The sequence below is a fragment of the Aquarana catesbeiana genome, linkage group LG05 (assembly GCF_042186555.1).
Source record: "Aquarana catesbeiana isolate 2022-GZ linkage group LG05, ASM4218655v1, whole genome shotgun sequence".
Lineage (NCBI taxonomy): Eukaryota > Metazoa > Chordata > Amphibia > Anura > Ranidae > Aquarana > Aquarana catesbeiana.
In genome coordinates this window covers 618,215,592-618,235,673 of record NC_133328.1, presented here as the reverse complement: position 1 = coordinate 618,235,673, position 20,082 = coordinate 618,215,592, and the positions used below count along the sequence as shown (strand labels likewise).

The 20,082-nt window shown below is 41.5% G+C and overlaps 2 protein-coding genes across 2 annotated transcripts in view; one reads left to right on the top strand and one right to left on the bottom strand.

Annotated features, from left to right (window-relative positions):
- The window catches only part of TG (thyroglobulin), a 399,523-nt gene that overhangs the window by 112,447 nt on the left and 266,994 nt on the right, over positions 1 to 20,082 (bottom strand). The window lies entirely within an intron of this gene.
- The window catches only part of SLA (Src like adaptor), a 60,251-nt gene continuing 45,191 nt past the window's right edge, over positions 5,023 to 20,082 (top strand). The window contains exon 1 of the mRNA XM_073632270.1: positions 5,023 to 5,211. The gene's annotated coding sequence lies outside the window, so the exon portion shown is untranslated. The remainder of the gene's footprint in view (positions 5,212 to 20,082) is intronic.

Sequence of the window (20,082 nt, the reverse complement as noted above, 5' to 3'; positions counted from 1 at the left end):
TTTATTACTTATCTTGGATATGGCCCCTTTTCTTGGCTTACCTACCAGATGACCAAAAGCCACACCTCAGGTCTATTTATGTTGAAAGTCTTGTCCTGTGTTTATGTGATCCGCATCTGTCTCGGCCTTAGGGCCATGACCATAAATATATATTATACACATGCACACAAAATGTATTGACTTCCATGGCTGCCCAACACGCACCTGGCACCAGACATTTTACACCACCCACTGACCAGCCCTATCTTCCTAACATGTGCCTATAGTTTGTAGGAAATTTGCCATTTCAACACTGTTGGGCCCAATGACTCCCAAAAGAGACAACAACTCCTTTATTCTAGGCCTAAATACCCTTTTTTTTTCCATTCTTGTTAGAGGAGGTCCAGAGCTTTTCTTCAAAGATGAAATTTCTCGAGAATTGGGCACTAAATGACATACTGGAACAAGTTAAGAAACCCTGGTGGTTGTACTTAGAAACTAGGCATTTTCTCACTTCCCCCATTCACCTCGGTGCTTTTAGCAGAACATTCATCCTCTATGAGAAACCTTGCCATAGTAACACACCAAAAAAACATCTTATCTTCAATTTCTATTCCCTAATGTCACATTTAAACACCGCTTATAAAGCTTGGGAAAAAAATATCGGCCTTTCTCATACAGTGAACAACTGGGAACGAATAAATAAAATGGCCCAAAAGTGCTCTGTGAATACCTTAAACCAAGAAAACAGATATTAAATTCATGCCAGATGATATTGCACTTCATTTCTCCTCCATAAAATATCACCTACTAACACTAACAAATGTTAGCAATGTTACATAGTTAGTGAGGTTGAAAAAAGACACAAGTCCATCAAGTCCAACCTATGTGTGTGCTTTTATGTCAGTATTACATTGTATATCCCTGTATGTTGTGGTCGTTCAGGTGCTTATCTAATAGTTTTTGAAGCTATCGATGCTCCCCGCTGAAACCACCACCTGTGGAAGGGAATTCCACATCCTTACTGCTCTTACCGTAAAGAACCCTCTACGTAGTTTATGGTTAAACCTCTTTTCTTCTAATTTTAGTGAGTGGCCACGTGTCTTTTTAAATTCCCTTTCGCGGAAAAGTTTTATCCCTATTGTGGGGTCACCAGTACGGTATTTGTACATTGAAATCATATCCCCTCTCAAGCGTCTGATGTGAACAAGACGTTGGTTCGTACTTTTATATTTACTGGTAATGACTTTTTCTTTCAGGCTGGGTTCCCACTAGTGCAAATTGGATGTGGGTTTCTCCGCATTCCAATTCGAATGACAGGAGATTGTGACCGGCTCTCTATGGAGCTGGTTCACATATCTCCGGGGCGGCTGTGGAGCGGATTGCACAGAGGTCCTGTGCGTCGGACTCCATTTCAGGGTCAAATTCAGGCAAAAATTTGGCCCTGATTCGTCCCTGAAACGGAGAACAGGGACGTGCCAGACCCCTGCTGCGAGCCGCATTTGATGTGAACCCAGCCTCAGATATGCACCAAACTATGACCAATATCACTATACCATTGCAGCTTTCAGCAGTCCAAATTCTTTTATATTACCCATATCCTAATCCAACCCAATATGCCAAATCGCTCACAATACATTTATTCAATCCAGCCCGAATGTGCATTCATAAACTGTAGATGATGACGATATCCCCAACACTCAAGAATGGTTATCTAGAATTGAACAGATACATGGTATGGAAGAACTCATTCATGTTGCCCAAGACAGAATCCACTGAGTACAAACATATCTAGAACTCTCACAAATTCAAACATACTTCAAATTCAAACATACTTTACCATCCACCATCTACCAACTAGCCTACATTTACCCCATCTTGCCTATAGACTACAAAATGTTGCTCCTGGTTGAGAGACAAAGTTTCCAGGGAAGGTGAGTCTGCTAGGCCACCAGTTTGGTCCCCTCTCCTACTTTTTCTTCCCACTAATTACGTTGCTCCCCTGCCACCCATCTTTCACTCCCCCTACCTTTCCACCGCATCTCTTTCCCTCCTTACCATCGCCTTCCACCCCCCTTTCCTTGCTGGATTGTTTTCTTCCCCTTCCCTCTTTCATTCCTTCTCTCCAATTTTAGAGAACATCTGCTCCAGCCTTCATTATAACCCCCCACCCCCCCCATCCTCAACATATGTTGTTATATTTCCATTTACCAATCACCTTACATTAAATCATAATCTCTCAGATAAATAAGGTACACATTCCATCACATCACTCAATATTGTAAAAAAATATTTACAAAACGTAATAAATCTTTCCTTCCCCATTGGGGATCCTCCAATGTATAGTATACTGTATGGGATAAAGTTGCAAAATATCAACAACACGAACATGTCTGTTTTATTAATTGTAATCGTGATTTTGAGTTCTGTATTGTGTCTGTTTTTCTCTGAAATATCTTCAATAACATTTTTTTTTTTTTTTTAATTATAGTTTCCCTTTTAAGCATTGGGAGCTGTTTCTACGAGTATTAAAGGGCCACAGGAAGGGCGCCAAACTAGAATGGGTATATTGAAATCTGGGCATGCTTTGTGCATCTGTCCTATGAAAACATAAGGGCTGCCACTGCTAACCTCCTTCTATAAATAATAATTAGTGCTTTACATGTACGGTTTTAGATAATTATCAATATTTGTATGTGGGTATTTATGTTGGCAGCTTTCCGTTTACATTTTATTTAATGTGGAGTTGTGATTTATAACACATTTTCACACATTGTGGGCAGGCTTTTGTGTTTATTAGAGTTTATCAGAGTTTTTTCTTTAAAAAAAATAATAATCGTCTCGCTGTTATCCTGCCCCTCTGGCCTCAATGCTTTATCACTCTGCAAAACTTGCTGCCACGCTGCCTTTTCGCGCCTTGACACTGCCGATTCCCCTGCACCCAGGTAAGCACCATATGAAGATCCGAAGGTCAGGGCTCTCGGACTTTACCTCTTTCCAGCAAGCAATGCAAAACCTTCAGTAACCAACAGAGGTGTACATGCATTGCAACATAGGATGTCTGAGATCCATCTTGCCAAAATATGCATATGGCACTCAGGTTACTTTCAGACTGGTGCGGGCGGGTGTCGGCGGTAAAGCGGCGCTATTTTTAGCACCGCTTTACTGTCGTTTTAGCTGTGATATTTGGCCGCTAGCGCTGCAAAGATGCGACTTGCAGGATTTTTTTTTTTACCATCCTGCAAGTGCACTGCTCCAGTGTGCAAGCCCTTGGGCTTGCACACTGGAGTGAGAGGCTCTTTACAGGCACTATGCAGGCGCTATTTTTAGCGCTGTAGTGCCTGTAAAGCGCCTCAGTGTGAAAGTAGCCTTATACTACTTTCACACTGGGGCGCTGGGGGCATCGGCGGCAAAGCGCCGCTATTTTTAGCAGCGCTTTGCCGTCGTTTTTGTGGCCCTTTTCGTCCGCTAGCGGGGTGCTTTCAACCCCGGCTAATGGCCAAAAAAGGGTTAAAAGCTCCGCTGCAGTGGCGCTTTGCCGGCACTTCGGTGGTGCTGCCTATTGATTTCTCTGGGCAGGGGCACTGTAGGAGCAGTGTATACACCACTCCTACAGCGCCTCAAAGATGCGGCTTGCACGACTTTTTTTTGGCGTCCTGCCAGCTCACCACTCCAGTGTGAAAGCCCTCGGGCTTTCACACTGGAGTGAGAGGAGAGGCTCTTTACAGGCGCTATGCAGGCGATATTTTTAGCGCTATAGCGCCTGTGAACCGCCTCAGTGTGAAAGCAGCCTTACTGTTCGGTAGCGAATGGAAAAAGTAGTGTTCACCCTATGCAATTTTTGCCTTGCAGCCAAGTCAGAGCTCTGGGACTTCACCCCATCCAGCAAGCCACAATGCAATGCGTATCCTTCAGCAACCATAAGAGGTGCATTTGCATTGCAGCATAGGATAGGATGCCAGGTATCCACCTTGCCAAAATTTGCATATGGCGCTGACTTTTGGTTGCTAATGGAGTGAATCATAAGCTAGTGATAGGACTACAGATACTAGGGTGCCTGGACAGGGCTCTGTAGCTTACGCATGTATTTGCAAATGTGTGCAGACTAAACCCTGGTTTTTTAATGCATACTGTGAGACAGGTTAATTTGGTTGTCTGCGGGCTGGTCGGTAAGTGAGCTTGGAGTTTTCCTTGGATTTGTCCTTGGCCTTTTTTTTTTCTAACTAATGGAAAAAGAAGTAGTGTTTATCATGCGCAAATTTTGACTTGCAGCCAGGTCAAAGCTCTGGGACTTCACCCCATCCAGCAAGCTATAATGCAATGCAAAACCTTCAGCAACCAGTAGGGGTGTGTATGCATTGCAACATAGGATGCCTGAGATCCATCTTGCCAAAATATGCATATGGCGCTCACTGCTGGGTCGCAAATGGAAAAAGAAGTAGTGTTCACCCTATTCATTTTTTGACTTGCAGCTAAGTCAGAGCTCTGGGACTTCACCCTATCTAGCATGACACAAAAGCAATGCATATCCTTCAGCAACCAATGGAGGTTTCCATGCGTTGCAACATAGAATGCCAGAGATCTGCCTTTTACCAAAATTTGCATATGGCACTCACTGTTTGGCCGCGAATGAAAAAAGAAGTAGTGCTCACCATATGCAATTTTTTTGACTTGCAGCCATGTAAGAGCTCTGGAACTTCACTCCATCCAGCAAGCCACAAGGCGTATCCTTCACCAACCAACAGAGGTGTACTTGCATTGCAACATAGAATGCCTAAGATCCACCTTGACAAAATTTGCATATGGTGCTCACTGTTGGGCAGCGTATGGAAAAAGAAGTAGTGTTGACATTTGTAGGTTCATTTACATCTTTTTATTAATATTATTATTAGCTACGTACTTTCATTGGAAACTTGCCGGACTGATACAAAAGCCTACAGATCTGGGCATTGAGGTAAACCGAATTTTCAAGGTTCTGCTGAAGAAACATTTTGCAGAACAGAACTACCGAAGGTCTCATTAAACAGGAACTTGACTTCTCCGTAAGAGCTAGAAACTCTCTTTGTAGCGACAGAGGAAGTCTGTGGCCTGTTTTGCAACTGACGTTCTGCCTGAGTGTGTGACTTTCATAACAGTTGAATTGAAGGTGCCTCTCAGTTAGTCGACGAGCTGAAGATCGACAGATCAACATCGGGCTGAGTGCTGGCATTTGCCACCATGAAATCTTCTCAGGTCAGTCACATTTCATTAGCTACAGTAGACCGATCCTCTAAAACTGGGAGAATTTTTGAGGATGAAAATGATATTGCACATTTTTTTAAATTTTTATTTCTTCATTATTATTATTATTTCAGGTACAATTTACGCAGCGCTTTACATATACATTGTACATTCACATCAGTCCCTACCCTCAAGGAGCTTACAATCTAATGTCCCTAAACTCACATTCATATATTGTTTTATTTTAAAAAATTCTTATTTAAAAAAAAAAAAGTCAAAAAGTTGACGTGCAACCCAGAGCAACTAACAACAATCCAGTTTACTGCAGTCTGATCTATCACAGATCATTACTGATTGGTTGCCACATTACTCTTCATCTTATTGTTTAAGGGCTCATTCACCCTACAACCCCATAGAAAACGCATGTGCGTTGATACTCGTCAAAGCGTATTGACATTATTTTTTTTTAACATATTACACTGCATTTTTTTAAAAAAAGCATTTTTTTTTCTGTATAGGCCAGACCACAGGTCAGAATAGTAACTTATAGTAAAACCTCGGATTGCGAGCATAATTCGTTCCGGAAACATGCTTGTAATCCAAAGCACTTGTATATCAAAGTGAATTTCCCCATAAGAAATAATGGAAATTCAGATGATTCGTTCCACAACCATTTATTCATAGGTCCTTCAGTTTATAGTCCATATAAAAAGATTATAGCAATGTGATAGGTTGTGTAACCATAAAATGTCCATCCACAATTGGCAGCCTCCACAAGGGGATTAGAAGAAAAAATCCAGCAGGAGCTACAGAGTATAAAAGAGAAGAGAAGAGAGGTGCCTCACATAGGTGTGCACAGCCTATTGCATTAGGGTGCACCCCAAAGCTCAAACACATATGCATGTATGTACATGTGTATATATACTGACGGTGTCAGTAGAGCAGTGGACAGTGTCAGTACTTTTTTATTTTTAAAAATTTTTTTACAATTTTATTTTTTTTTATTATTTTTATTTTTTACAATTCTTTTTAGGAGCCCCATTAGGGGGCTTTAGTAAATTATCAGGGGTCTAAACCCCAGGATTCTGCACCACATAGGGCGATTAGGGTGTGCCCAGGCACGCCTGGCACACCCTGTGCGCACGCCTATAGTGTAGCAAAATATTGTAACTTCATTAAATGTAACCATATTGCTACACTTAGAAGCACCCCTCTTCTCTTTTATACTCAGTTGTGACATGACGCTACTTGTATATCAAGACATCGCTTGTATATCAAGTCAAACTTTGTTTAAAAATTTTTGCTTGTCTTGCAAAACGCTCTCAAACCAAGTTACTCTCAAACCAAGGTTTTACTGTCATTTCCCCATAAGAAATAATGGAAACTCAGATGATTCGTTGCACAACCATTTATTCATAAATCCTTCATTTTATAGTCCATATAAAAAGATTATAGAAATGTGATGGGTTGTGTAACCATAAAATGTCCATCCAGAAATAGAAGCCTCCACCAGTGTTAATTTTGGCAGCGAATTTCGATTTAGTCTTAGGACTAAAATGGCATTTTAGTTTTAGTCCCATTTTAGTTTTCTGCAATTGTTTTAGTTGTATTTAGTCGACTAAATCTCCAGTACATTTTAGTAGTCTAAAATCTAATTGGTGTAATTAAATTGTAATGCATTAGTTAAAAATTTCTCTACAATTTCTAAACTCATTATATACTGCTGGAGTGAAAAATCTCATATGTTATTATTTATGGTATTGAGGTATGAACATGCATTACAGACCAGTGTTCATTTTGAAGTCAAATTTCAATTTAGTTTTAGTCTTATGCCCCGTACACACGATCGGATTTTCTGACGGGAAATGTTGGATGTGAGCTTGTTGGCGGTAAGTCCGACCGTGTGTACGCTCCATCGGACATTTGTTGTCGGACTTTCCGCCAACAAATGTTGGCTAGCATGCTCTCAAATTTTTCGCCGACAATTGTCTGTTGTTGGACTTTCCGATCGTGTGTACACAAGTCCGTCGGACAAAAGTCCAAAGTACAAACACGCATGCTCGGAATTAAGGACAAGCCGGAAGCGATTGGTCTTGTAAAAATAGCGTTCGTAATGGAGATATCACGTATGTCTTGTACGTCACTTCGTTCGTAATTGTTGGCCAACATTTGTGTGACTGTGTGTATGCAAGACAAGTTTGAGCCAACATCCTTTTAAACAAAATTCCACGGTTTTGTTGACGGAAAGTCCAATCGTGTGTACCAGGCTTTAGTCTTTTGACTAAAATGGCATTTTAGTTTTAGTCATATTTTAGTCATCTCAACTGTTTTCGTTTCAGTCGTATTTTTGTCGACTAAAATGTTTTTAGTCGTTTTAGTCGAGGAAATTAACACTGGCCTCCACAAGGGGATTAGAAGCTAAATCCAGACAAGCAAGACAAGCAAAATTTTTAAATAAAGTTTGACTTGATATAAAAGCGATGTCTTGATATACAAGTAGCGTCATGTCACAACTGAGTATAAAAGAGAAGAGAGGCGCCTCTAAGTGTAGCAATATGGTTACATTTAATGAAGGTACAACATTTAGCAACTCACATGGTTGATGATTAAAAGAGGCACATCTAAGTATGCAGGGATCCGGGGTAAAGCTGTTCACATAGACCGTCCTCCCCAGCTCCGGCTCTCACCGCTGTCATTCTGCAATAGTGACCAGGAAGACTACCCTGCAGTAGAGCGATTGAAGCGCTCGTGGAGTGCATCGTGGAAGGGACGACGTAGATGGTGGTTCCATTATTAACCTCCCTGGCGGTATTCCCGAGTCTGGCTCCGGGTGGAATTTCAGAACCAAAAGCGGTAACCCCGAGCCAGACTCGGGATCGCATCACAGGATTCAGGAAGAGCTTACTTACCTTGTCCCCTGGATCCTGCGATGTCTCCCCGCAGTGTGAGCGGCTCGTCCTTCGCTCGATTCATCACAGAGCCGAGCTCCGTTCCCTGCAAGCGTTGCGACGCACGGGGACGAAGAACGGCGCCAATTTCAAAAAGTGAAACACACAATACATATACAGTATACTGTAATCTTACAGATTATATTACTGTATCAAATAATTACACATCCCCTTTTGTCCCTAGTGGTCTGCCCAGTGCCCTGCATGCAGATTTATATTATATATACTGTTCTTTCTGCCTGGAAACTGGAGATCGTCCATAGCAACCAAAACCGTCCCTTTACATCAAAAGTGGTTTTAGACCAGCTAGAAAACAGCGATAAAAAATTAGAATCACTCGCAGAATTGAGCGATAGTCATTGGTGGGGAGATTCGTCATCAAACACTGAAAGTGACGACAGCGACAATTCTGCAACTGAGCAAATTTCAGTGTTTTTGATTTGATTACATTATTGAATACATTTTATTATTACTATTTTATTATCTGTTATAATTATTCATCGTTATTTATTATATTATAATTTATGATTTCGTGTTTCAAACTTTATCATACCCGGGATGTTTACTAGACTCTTGTTTGGACAGATTTAAGTGAGTTATTCCTAAGAATTATAATAAGAATATTCCTGCGCTACCCAATTGGAAAAAGAAAAGAAAACAAGAACTCAGAAAAATAGTAAAAACGCACGTATGCGACTGGACAGCTGCATGCACCGAAGCAAGGGTCAGACATAAGCCCAAAAAAAAAACTGAGGTGTGGGGGGGAGGTGCTGCACTAACCAGAAGAAAGCTGTAAATCTCTGTCTGTGGTCAATTAATAAAATGACATAAAATCGCATAATAAATCGCATAAATAAGTGTTGAAACTAAAAAACATTCAAGTCTTAATAATCAGCATCATGTGTATGTGAAAAAAAGTGCATAAAAAATCCTTTTCAATTGGTATATACTAAATGACAAAAAAATCGCATGTTAAATCGCATAAATAAGTGTTGACACTAAAAACATATAAATCTAGATAATCATGTGTAGGTGCACAAAGGGACATAAACACTACTTCATGTGAATAATTCTAAATAAAAATACATAGAATAAATCAGAAATAACCATCAAAAACATATCCTTATAAATGGTGCAAAACGTACAAAGTGCCAGTGCTTAAAGGTGATCTAGATATCCCAAATAAAACACATCAATCCAACGCAATATGGATAATAATTAATATAAATAAATGTCCCAATATTAGTGATATAAAATATATTGTGCTGGCCTGCGAAACAAATGACCAATGACATGCCAGTAAGTGCAGCAAACTTAAAGTGCCAGTGTAAAAGTCATTGAAGGTGCAAAAGCAAGTTCTGGTGTATTCAACAAAACAACAGTGGGGTGTCTGGGATGCAATTCACTCAGTGTCCTCTTCGTGCATAAAACACTAATGTAAGCAGTGGCCCCTTACCTAACGGTGCTAGGTCAACCATATGAATTGTAGCTAAAACGCCAGGTCCTGAGCCTCAATCGCGTCCCTATGTCCACGCTTGCCGTTGTTGGGTCACCCCTGAAGAAGTCACGTGATCGGTGATGTCACGCGTAGGGACGGAATAGGCTGTTTCACATTGCTAGATACAGAACGAGTTCGCTGCTCGTAGGAGAGAGGTTTGCTCTGCATTGTTTTTATGTGAGTACATCTACTTAAAGGTTTTTAAAAAAGCTTTACCTGGTTAATACATACTTCACTATCAAGTACCTTTGTCCTGCATATTCCTGTACATACATACCTGAGATGTGGAGGCTGAGCTAGGATCCGCGCTGGTCCAGGACCCCTGATAGGACCATAGCCACTTGTAATCAGCTGCCATTAGGATAACCCAACACCGGCAAGTGTGGACATAGGGACGCGATGGAGGCTCAGGACCTGGCGTTTTAGCTACAATTCATGCGGTTGACCTAGCACCGCTAGGTAAGGGGCCACTGCTTACATTAGTGTTTTATGCACGAAGAGGACACTGAGTGAATTGCATCCCAGACACCCCACTGTTGTTTTATTGAATACACCAGAACTTGCTTTTGCACCTTCAATGACTTTTACAGTGGCACTTTAAGTTTGCTGCACTTACTGGCATGTCATTGGTCATTTGTTTCGCAGGCCAGCACAATATATTTTATATCACTAATATTGGGACATTTATTTATATTATTTATTATCCATATTGCGTTGGATTGATGTGTTTTATTTGCGATATCTAGATCACCTTTAAGCACTGGCACTTTGTACGTTTTGCACCATTTATAAGGATATGTTTTTGATGGTTATTTCTGATTTATTCTATGTATTTTTATTTAGAATTATTCACATGAAGTAGTGTTTATGTCCCTTTGTGCACCAACACATGATTATCTAGATTTATATGTTTTTAGTGTCAACACTTATTTATGCGATTTAACATGCGATTTTTTTTGTCATTTAGTATATACCAATTGAAAAGGATTTTTTATGCACTTTTTTTCACATACACATGATGCTGATTATTAAGACTTGAATGTTTTTTTAGTGTCAACACTTATTTATGCGATTTATTATGCGATTTTATGTCATTTTATTAATTGACCACAGACAGAGATTTACAGCTTTCTTCTGGTTAGCGCAGCACCTCCCCCCCCTATACCTCTCTTTATTCCTAATGCCCCGTACACACGGTCGGACTTTGTTCGGACATTCCGACAACAAAATCCTAGGATTTTTTCTGACGGATGTTGGCTCAAACTTGTCTTGCATACACACGGTCACACAAAGTTGTCGGAAAATCCGATCGTTCTGAACGCGGTGACATAGAACACGTACGTCTGGACTATAAACGGGGCAGTGGCCAATAGCTTTCATCTCTTTATTTATTCTGAGCATGCGTGGCACTTTGTCCATCGGATTTGTGTACACACGATCGGAATTTCCGACAACGGATTTTGTTGTCGGAAAATTTTATCTCCTGCTCTCCAACTTTGTGTGTCGGAAAATCCGATGGAAAATGTGTGATGGAGCCCACACACGGTCGGAATTTCCGACAACACGCTCCGATCGGACATTTTCCATCGGAAAATCCGACCGTGTGTACGGGGCATTAGAATTACAGGCCTACAATATAAAACGCCAAATTTCCATGCAAAATAATTGTACCGCTTTCAGCATCAAAAATCGGAAATAATCATAGACAGCTGTGAACCGATCCTCCTGAAATCAAGCAAAATATGAACGTTTCCAGTAAACAAAAAAAAAAAGGAGGATACTTCAAAAGCCTGTACTGAGTTTAAATTAGAGAACGGGTTTGACTTGCTAAAGGGGTGCAGACTTGATTTCTCAAAGTAATTGTTCTGTGGCTTAGTAAATAAGGCAAAAGTGTGCCCATTGGCACTACAATGCGTGTGCTTTCACATTTTTATTTATTTTTTCCTGCATTGATGTGTGTATGCAAGGTGATGCACAGGACATTCACATATGTGCACTGGAGTCAGTTATAATGTGCTGTATATTTGTGTTGGGATTCAATGGAGAATGAATTGCAATGCACAGATACAGTGTATTACCATGCATAGTGCGTTACCCAGTATGCTGTTTTTCCTTGCACATGCATGGAAGAACACAACTCCACCTTATTAACTAAGCTCATATAAAAAAAAAATGTTTTCCGTATGTTTGCCATCATGCCTCACTGTATACAACATACTTGCCTACCGGTCACTTACACCCTCTTCTTGCCCAGGCCAATTTTCAGCTTTCAGCGCTGACCGCACTTTGAAAGGCAATTGCGCGGTCGTGCAACACTGTACCCAATTCAATTGTTATTTTTTTTTTGAGACAGATAAAGCTTTCCTTTATCTGTCTCAAAAAAAAAAAAAAAAATTGATAACAAGAACAAAAAATGTTAAACCAAATTGTACACACGCTGCGCTTATCAAAATAAAAAATAAGAAATTTCCACTAAAATATTAATAAAGTGATATTGTGCCTAACATATACAAAATCTATTAATAACTATTAATACTATACTATACGTTAATGTGCAAAAAATTTCGATGAATGAATAAATAGGTAAAAGTGCTCCAATAAGCCTGTGTATTGCAAATATTCCACAAAGCTTGTGCAATTTTAAAACATTAATAGATAATTCAACACAAACATCCATGCGATTTAGTGTTGCATCCAAGCATATCAGTACTGCATCTATGCAATATGGTGTTAGTGCAATGTTCGAACAATAAAAAGTTAAAAAATACAAAAAAACGCATCCATGCGATTTGGTGCTACATCCATGGGATTCTATTCAATTCAGTGCTGTGTTGCTGTGCAATGATTAAATTAACAGTCCGATTTAGTGTTGCATCCATGCATTTCAGTGCTGCATCTATGCAATATGGTATTAGTGCAATGTTCAAACAATAAAAAGTTAAAAAATACAAAAAAACGCATCCATGCGATTTGGTGTTGCATCCGTGTGATTCTATGCAATTCAGTGCTGTGTTGCTGTGCAATGATCAAATTAACAGTCCACAGATCTTTCACAATCCATTCATGTGTTATGGTGAACACAAACTAATGTGCTGTGCGCTCATACAAGTGCCCCCCCCCCAGGTGATAGCCCCTCACCTTAGGGCGTGCGACCTTGCAATTAAGCTTGGTCAGAATGCGCCTTAGAACCTCTCTGGGTTTGATGTTATATGCCGGGTCCTGGATAGATTTGCACTGGTGCCTCTGTTCCTCACAGCAGTCCCGTTTGTACCTCAATATATCAACATAAAAAGGACTTCATGGTGCAGTATGTACTGAATTTATTAAAATCATAAACAAATCCCGCAATGGGTACTCACAGTAACAAGGCGCTTAAGGGCGCCACACTAAAACAGCAGAGATGAACGGGCAACAGCGGCCGGTATGGGGTGGGGTGCTAATCTGTCCCAACAGGTTGTATGTGTAACGTTCCGTCCTGTCACCTTCCCCTACGCGTGTTCGATACAAGGGGTATTTCGTATCTTCATCAGGGGGTGTTTTGATTGGACGGTGAACCTGTCAATTAATATATCCTCTCCGTGGCCATTTTGTTGTGGCCTGCTGACACTCTAGTAAGCAATCAATGTGTTTCTATGGGAGAAACGTCTATATGCAAAAATAGATGGATACAAATGGCAAAAGATAATAGCCATGGATTCCCCATTTTGCCTGATATATATAGTAAAAACATTTAACAATGATATTACTACGTTAAACTAACAAAAAATGATAACAATATGGGTACAGCGTTGCACGACCGCCCAATTGTCTTTCAAAGTGCGGCAGCGCTGAAAATTGGTGGTATTTAACCTCTTGCCAAACCAGCCGCCGTCATTATACTGCGGCAGGTTGGCACGGCTGTGGGAATCGCCGTAGGTGTACATCGGCCGCTTTAAGAGCAGTAGCAGGCAAGCGTGGCGCGATGCCGGAGTACACGCAATCGCTCCACAGAGAGCCAGAACGGGGATATGTAAACAAAACAGATCCCCATTCTGACAGGGAAGTAGAAAGAGATCCTCTGTTCCTAGTAATCAGGAACAGCGATCTCTCTCCTCCTCCAGTCAGTCCCCTCTCCCCCAAAGTTAGAAACACCTCCCTAGGGAACACTTAAAGGGGTTGTAAAGGTAAAAGTTTTTTCACCTTAATGCATTGTATGCATTAAGGTGAAAAAACATCTGACAATACCGGCCCTCCCAGCCCCCCCAGCCCCCCCGTTTTACTTACCTGACCCCTCGAAAGTCCCGCGCTCGCCCCTGACATCCTCTTCGCCGCTCAGCCTGGCCGTTGATTGGTTACAGTGGATGAATTGAAAGCAGATCAGCCATTGGCTCGCGCAGCTGTCAATCACATCCAATGACACGGCGCGCCGGGGGGGCGGGGCTGAGTGATAAAGTGAGTAGGTATGGCCGCCGACTGTATCACGGGAGCGCGCCCGCAAGCACTCAACACCATGCAAGGGAGCTCGCATGAAGGTGTTGAGTCCTTGCGGGGGGGGGGGGGGGGAGCCGAGACAGCCGCCGAGGGACCCCAGAATACCAGGTTCGGGGCCACTCTGTGCAAAAGGAGCTGCACAGTGGAGGTAAGTATAACATGTTTGTTATTTTTTTAAAAAAAATAAAAATTATCTTTAGTGAGCATTTAACCCTTTGATCACCCCCTAGTGTTAACCCCTTCCCTGCCAGTGACATTTACACAGTAATCAGTGGCTATTTGTAGCTCTGATCACCGCCATTACTAGTTAAAAAAAATAATAATAATAAAAATGCCATAAATCTATCCCCTATTTTGTAGACGCTATAACTTTTGCGATATCCAATCAATATACGCTTATTGCGATTTTTTTTTTTACCAAAAATATGTAGAAGAATACGTATTAAGATATTTATTGTAGCAAAAAGTAAAAAATATTGTTTTTTTTTTTTTTTCAAATTTGTCAGCCTTTTTTAGTTTATAGCGCGAAAGATAAAAACCGCAGAGGTGATCAAATACCACCAAAAGAAAGCTCTATTTGTGGGATTAAAAGGACATGCATTTTTTTTGTGTACAACATCGCACGACCGCGCAATTGTCAGTTAAAGCGTCGCAGTGCCGAATCGCAAAAAAATGGTCTGGTCATTCAGCAGCCAAATCTTCCGGGGCTAAAGCGGTTAAGAGCATATTCAAGAAGGGAGCAGGGGGTGGAGATTAAAATATGCTGGAAATTAAATTTTTACTTTGGGAATACAGTAGGGAATTAAGACCCCTGTGAGGTTTTTTTTTTTTTAATCTGTTACTGTCAGTTAAGGGGATCTCCCTTCACTTCCCATCCCAGAAACCAACAGGAAGTGAGAATAAATCACTTTAAAGTGTAGAAAAATCCCTTCTTAAGCAGCTGTCACCTGAACAGATTTCCCCGTTGGAAGATTTCTCTCACCTCCTGTTTTGGTGAGAACTGTACAATGTTGGATTTAACATCACTTTCAACCCCAGTGGCCACCAGTGAAAAATACCGACGGTGAATCTCATCACCGGGAACACAGAAAGCAATAAAGTTCTGACTATACAGGAAGCAGCAAGAACACCACACCAATGGTCAAAGAGTTCAAAGTGATGTTATATTAAATAATCAATTGAAAGAAATCCAACGCGTTTTGAAGGTTGGAACCCTCCCCCTTCTCCAAAAAGACTTGTGTTGTACGATTTTAAATGTGGCTGAACTCCACTAAATTATAAATAATATATAATAGATATGTGTAATGAGATGGTGCCACTGACCCTTTACGCAGCTTGGATCTCCACGCTGCATAAACTGCACATACACAATCCCCAATGAAGGGCTTCCGAGCCACAGAAACGCGTTGGCTTTTATTATTCATTATTTAATAAAACAACTATGATATTAAGGATCTCATCGTGAAGAATGGCTTAATCAAGGGCAGGCGGCAGGAGAGCTGTCAGCATGGTCAGTAGGGTACAGTGTGGATATGTTGGTAGGGAAGAGCGACAGCGCACAGAATTACATTTAATATCAATCAGGATATTTCATATGACTAGATGATGATTGGTTCTCCTGCACACAGTTGCCCTAATGCCCCGTACACACGATAGGATTTTCCGACAACAAATGTTCGATGGGGGCTCGTTGTCGGAAATTCCGACCGTGTGTAGGCTCCATCGGACATTTTCCGTCGGAATTTCCGACAAACAAAATTTTCTGGATCTCAAATTTTCCGACAACAAAATCCGTTGCCGTAAATTCCGAACGTGTGTACACAATTCCGACGCACAAAGTTCCACGCATGCTGGGAATCAAGCAGAAGAGCCGCACTGGCTATTGAACTTCATTTTTCTCGGCTCGTCGTACGCGTTGTACGTCACCGCGTTCTTGACGTTCGGAATTTCCGACAACATTTGTTTGACCGTGTGTATGCAAGACAAGTTTGAGGCAACATCCGTCGGGAAAAAAAAACATGGATTTTGTTGTCGGAAAATCCTATCGCGTGTACGGGGCATTAGGGTGTATGCACTTGACTGCCTGCAGCTGTACAGTATAAAATGTGGGTGTATTTCCCTGCCCGGTAACTCTAGGTGCTGCATACAGCCACCTATAGACCCCAATATTTATATGCAGCTGTACACTAGTATACATTTTGTGTTTGGGATTGTATGTCCATACACATCTGCAAGTTTATGCAAGTACTGGTGTACACCTGTGTGCAGCTACATACAGCCATTGATATCAATGGGCAACTTTATGCAGCAACTGCGACTCCCGGGTAAGGAAATACACCAGAATTTTATGCTGTCCAACAGTGGTTGTCAACTTGTAAGGTAATGGCAGCTCCAGGGGTAGTCACTAATGTCTCCAAAGGGGGCGCATATAATATTTATTACATGTATGCTACAGAAAGCTGTCACAGTCTGAAGACTTACTACAGGAGATTGTTCTACAGAAGTGGATGGAGACTGAAGACAGTCGGAGACTAGGGGCATGTTGCATTATACCAATAGACTTTACTACTATTAAGGGACTTTTTACAAATCCATGTGAGGGCACCACTCACGTGAACAAGCCTTTAAATCCCTGGTGCCCAACCTATGCCCCTTTGAGGGCACCACTCATGTGAACAAGCCTTTAAAGCCCCGCTGCCCAACCTGTGGCTCTTTGAGGGCATCACTCATGTGAAAAAGCCTTTAAAGCCCTGGTGCCCAACCTGTGGCCCTTTGAGGGCACCACTCATGCGAACAAGCTTTTAAAGCCCCGGTGCCCAACCTGTGGCCCTTTGAGGGCACCACTCATGTGAACAAGCCTTTAAAGCCCTGGTGCCCAACCCACGGCCCTTTTAGGGCACCACTCATGTGAACAAGCCTTTAAAGCCCTGGTGCCCAACCCACGGCCCTTTGAGGGCACCACTCATGTGAACAAGCCTTTAAAGCCCTGGTGCCCAACCCACGGCCCTTTTAGGGCACCACTCATGTGAACAAGCCTTTAAAGCCCTGGTGCCCAACTCACGGCCCTTTTAGGGCACCACTCATGTGAACAAGCCTATAAAGCCCTGGTGCCCAACCCATGGCCCTTTGAGGGCACCACTCATGTGAACAAGCCTTTAAAGCCCTGGAGCCCAACCTGCGGCCCTTTGGTGTATGATGTGCGACCCTTGGACCTCAGCAGTCTGTAGTGGGAACATTGATTAGGGTAATAGCATTGATCTCTACAAGCCTTATGTAGAATGTGTCTAGTTTCATATTGTCTTCTGAAGCATATCTCCAGTCAACAATGTATCCTGTCCTCACTCTCTGACCCTCATTTCCTCTATTAGGTCTGCAGTTTGACAGTCCTCTCAAGCATTACATATATTGAACATTGTGTGCGGCTCGTTGGTGATGTCGGGGGCCGCATTTGAGGCCCCCTTTAGTTCATATGTTGACAACCACTGCTTTAAAGTAATTGTTTGTAGGAGAAGCAATAATCCTATAGTTATATGAAGTATCCTGATGGTTATTATTACTACTATGGGTAAAATGTAATTTTGTGCATTGTTGCTCTTCCCTGATAACGTATATCTTCACCATACCCTCCTGACTATGCTGACAGCTCTCCTGCTGCCTGCCCTTGATTTACACATACTTTACGCTAACATCACTAACAGTATGGTCACAAATAAAACTGCATGTAATTAAGGTTTAAAGTTTATAAGAGATTTTATCAATTTTATTCAGAGCAGAAAAACAATACCTGCTTAGTGCTGCTAAAGTTTAGCTGACTCTTGAGATAAAATTTTTGCCTGACATCTGTTTTTCGTGCCTCTGCACTACCACTGTGGTTTTCAAGCTAAGTAGCACATGAAAAAAGCAACAACAAAAAAAGCCGTATAGTAATTTTTTTTTTTTTTTGGGGCTTTGATTCTCTAGTTCAGGTTACTGTAAAATAGAAAAGGATATTGTTTTAAAACGAGGAGCCTCTGCTTCCAAAAAGCTATGTATATGTGCATATTATTACAACATCGGCATACATATACTGTGGCGGGGTGGCTCGTACAGGCACCGCAACGTACCTGTACGTCGTGGCTTTTTTCAGGGTTCTGGGCGCGTGCGCCCCCGCCTGCTGGCTCTGCTGTGATTGCTCATGGCGGGACTTAGTTAGTACTTCCGGGCCAATGATTCATGGGCGGGACTTGCTGATCGGCTGTGCCCAATCACAGCCCAGAGCCCTGTTTTGACAATCAACGCAGGGATATGTACTGAGCAAACAATCTCTCTGTTTCTTATCCCTGCAAAGCAGGGATAAGAATCAGAGATATTTAGTAAAAATCAGCACACGTTATGCATTGTTAACCACACATTTAACCCCTTGATTGCCCCTGATGTTAACCCCTTCCCAGCCAGTGTCATTAGTACAGTGACAGTGTATAGTATTAGCACTGATCACTGTATTAGTGTCACCGGTGATGTCAATGTCAGTTAGCCAGTGCTCACAAAGTGTCTGTCAGTGTCAGATTGCCCGCCGGCCGCCGCATTATCATGAGTCGCAAATCGCCGCCATTACTAGTATAAAAAAAAGATAAATAAAAATTCCAGTATACTGTACATACCATAGTTTGTAACATGTTAACATCACTAACAGTATGGTCGCAATTAAAACTGCATGTAATTAAGGTTTAAAGTTTATATGAGATTATATCGATTTATTCAGAGCAGAAAAACAATACTATGGGAGTTATTTACTAAAACTGGAGAGTGCAAAATCTGGTGCAATTCTGCATAGAAACCAATCAACTTTCAGGTTTTATTGCTGAAGCCTAAGCCTCGGTTCACACCAGAGGCGGCACGACTTGCAGGTCGTCTCACCGAGGCGACCTGCACACGACTGCCGGGACGACTTGCAAAACGACTTCTGTATAGAAGTCTATGCAAGTCGCCCCAAGTCGCCCCCAAAGTCGTACAGGAACCTTTTTCTAAGTCGGAGCGACTTGCGTCGCTCCGATTAGAACGGTTCCATTGTACTGCGACCTAGGTTGCCTGACAAGTCGTCCTAGTGTGAACCGAGGCTAATTGAACAAGCTGAAATTAGAAGCTGATTGGATACCACGCACAGCTGCACCAGATTCTGAGTGCTCCAGTCTTTATGCTGGCCATACACTATACGAAAAATCGGCCGAAATTCGCTCATTTAGACAGTTCGTTCATTTTTCGGCCAGTTAATGGGCACAAAATCGATAATCGTTGGGACGTTTTTGAGTTGAAAAAACTAAGGACAAGTTTGGAAATTTTCTGCCGAACGAACAATAAATTGAAATAAATAAAATAAATAAATTTTAAAAAATAAAATAAATTGAAGGTTAATGTGTTTCCAGTACGAAGTGTCTGCACTAGGTACATGTAAAAAAATGAACAAAAAATGTATTCATTTATGTTCACTGAACGATTTATTGGTCATTACATGGAAGCACTCTTGTTTGCGCTCACGGCCCGAATGTTCGTTTTTCAGAAAATGGGTTCAGCCGATTTTTCGTATAGTGTATTGCCAGCATTAAGGCTCATACACACTATAAGAAAATCGAGTGAACATTTTCGTCCAAAGAATTTTCATACAATTTTCGTATGGTGTGTACAACAAATTTGGACAGCCGATTCCGAATTTTCGTAACGAAAATTCCCGAAGGGACAAAATTTTTCTCGTACGGGAACAGAACGAACGATTTTCGTTATAGGTCTATCGTTTTTGTATGATTTTCGTACAAGAAAAATCAGAAAAGAAAGACTGCGCATGATCAGAAACAATAAACAACAAAAAAAGCCTTTGTCGTATGAGAATATTCGTCAGAACTTTCGTACGGATTTTCTTTCATCGGTTCCGATTTGCTGTGAAACATCGAGAAAAATCAGACAGACGTTCGCCTGATTTTCTTATAGTGTGTA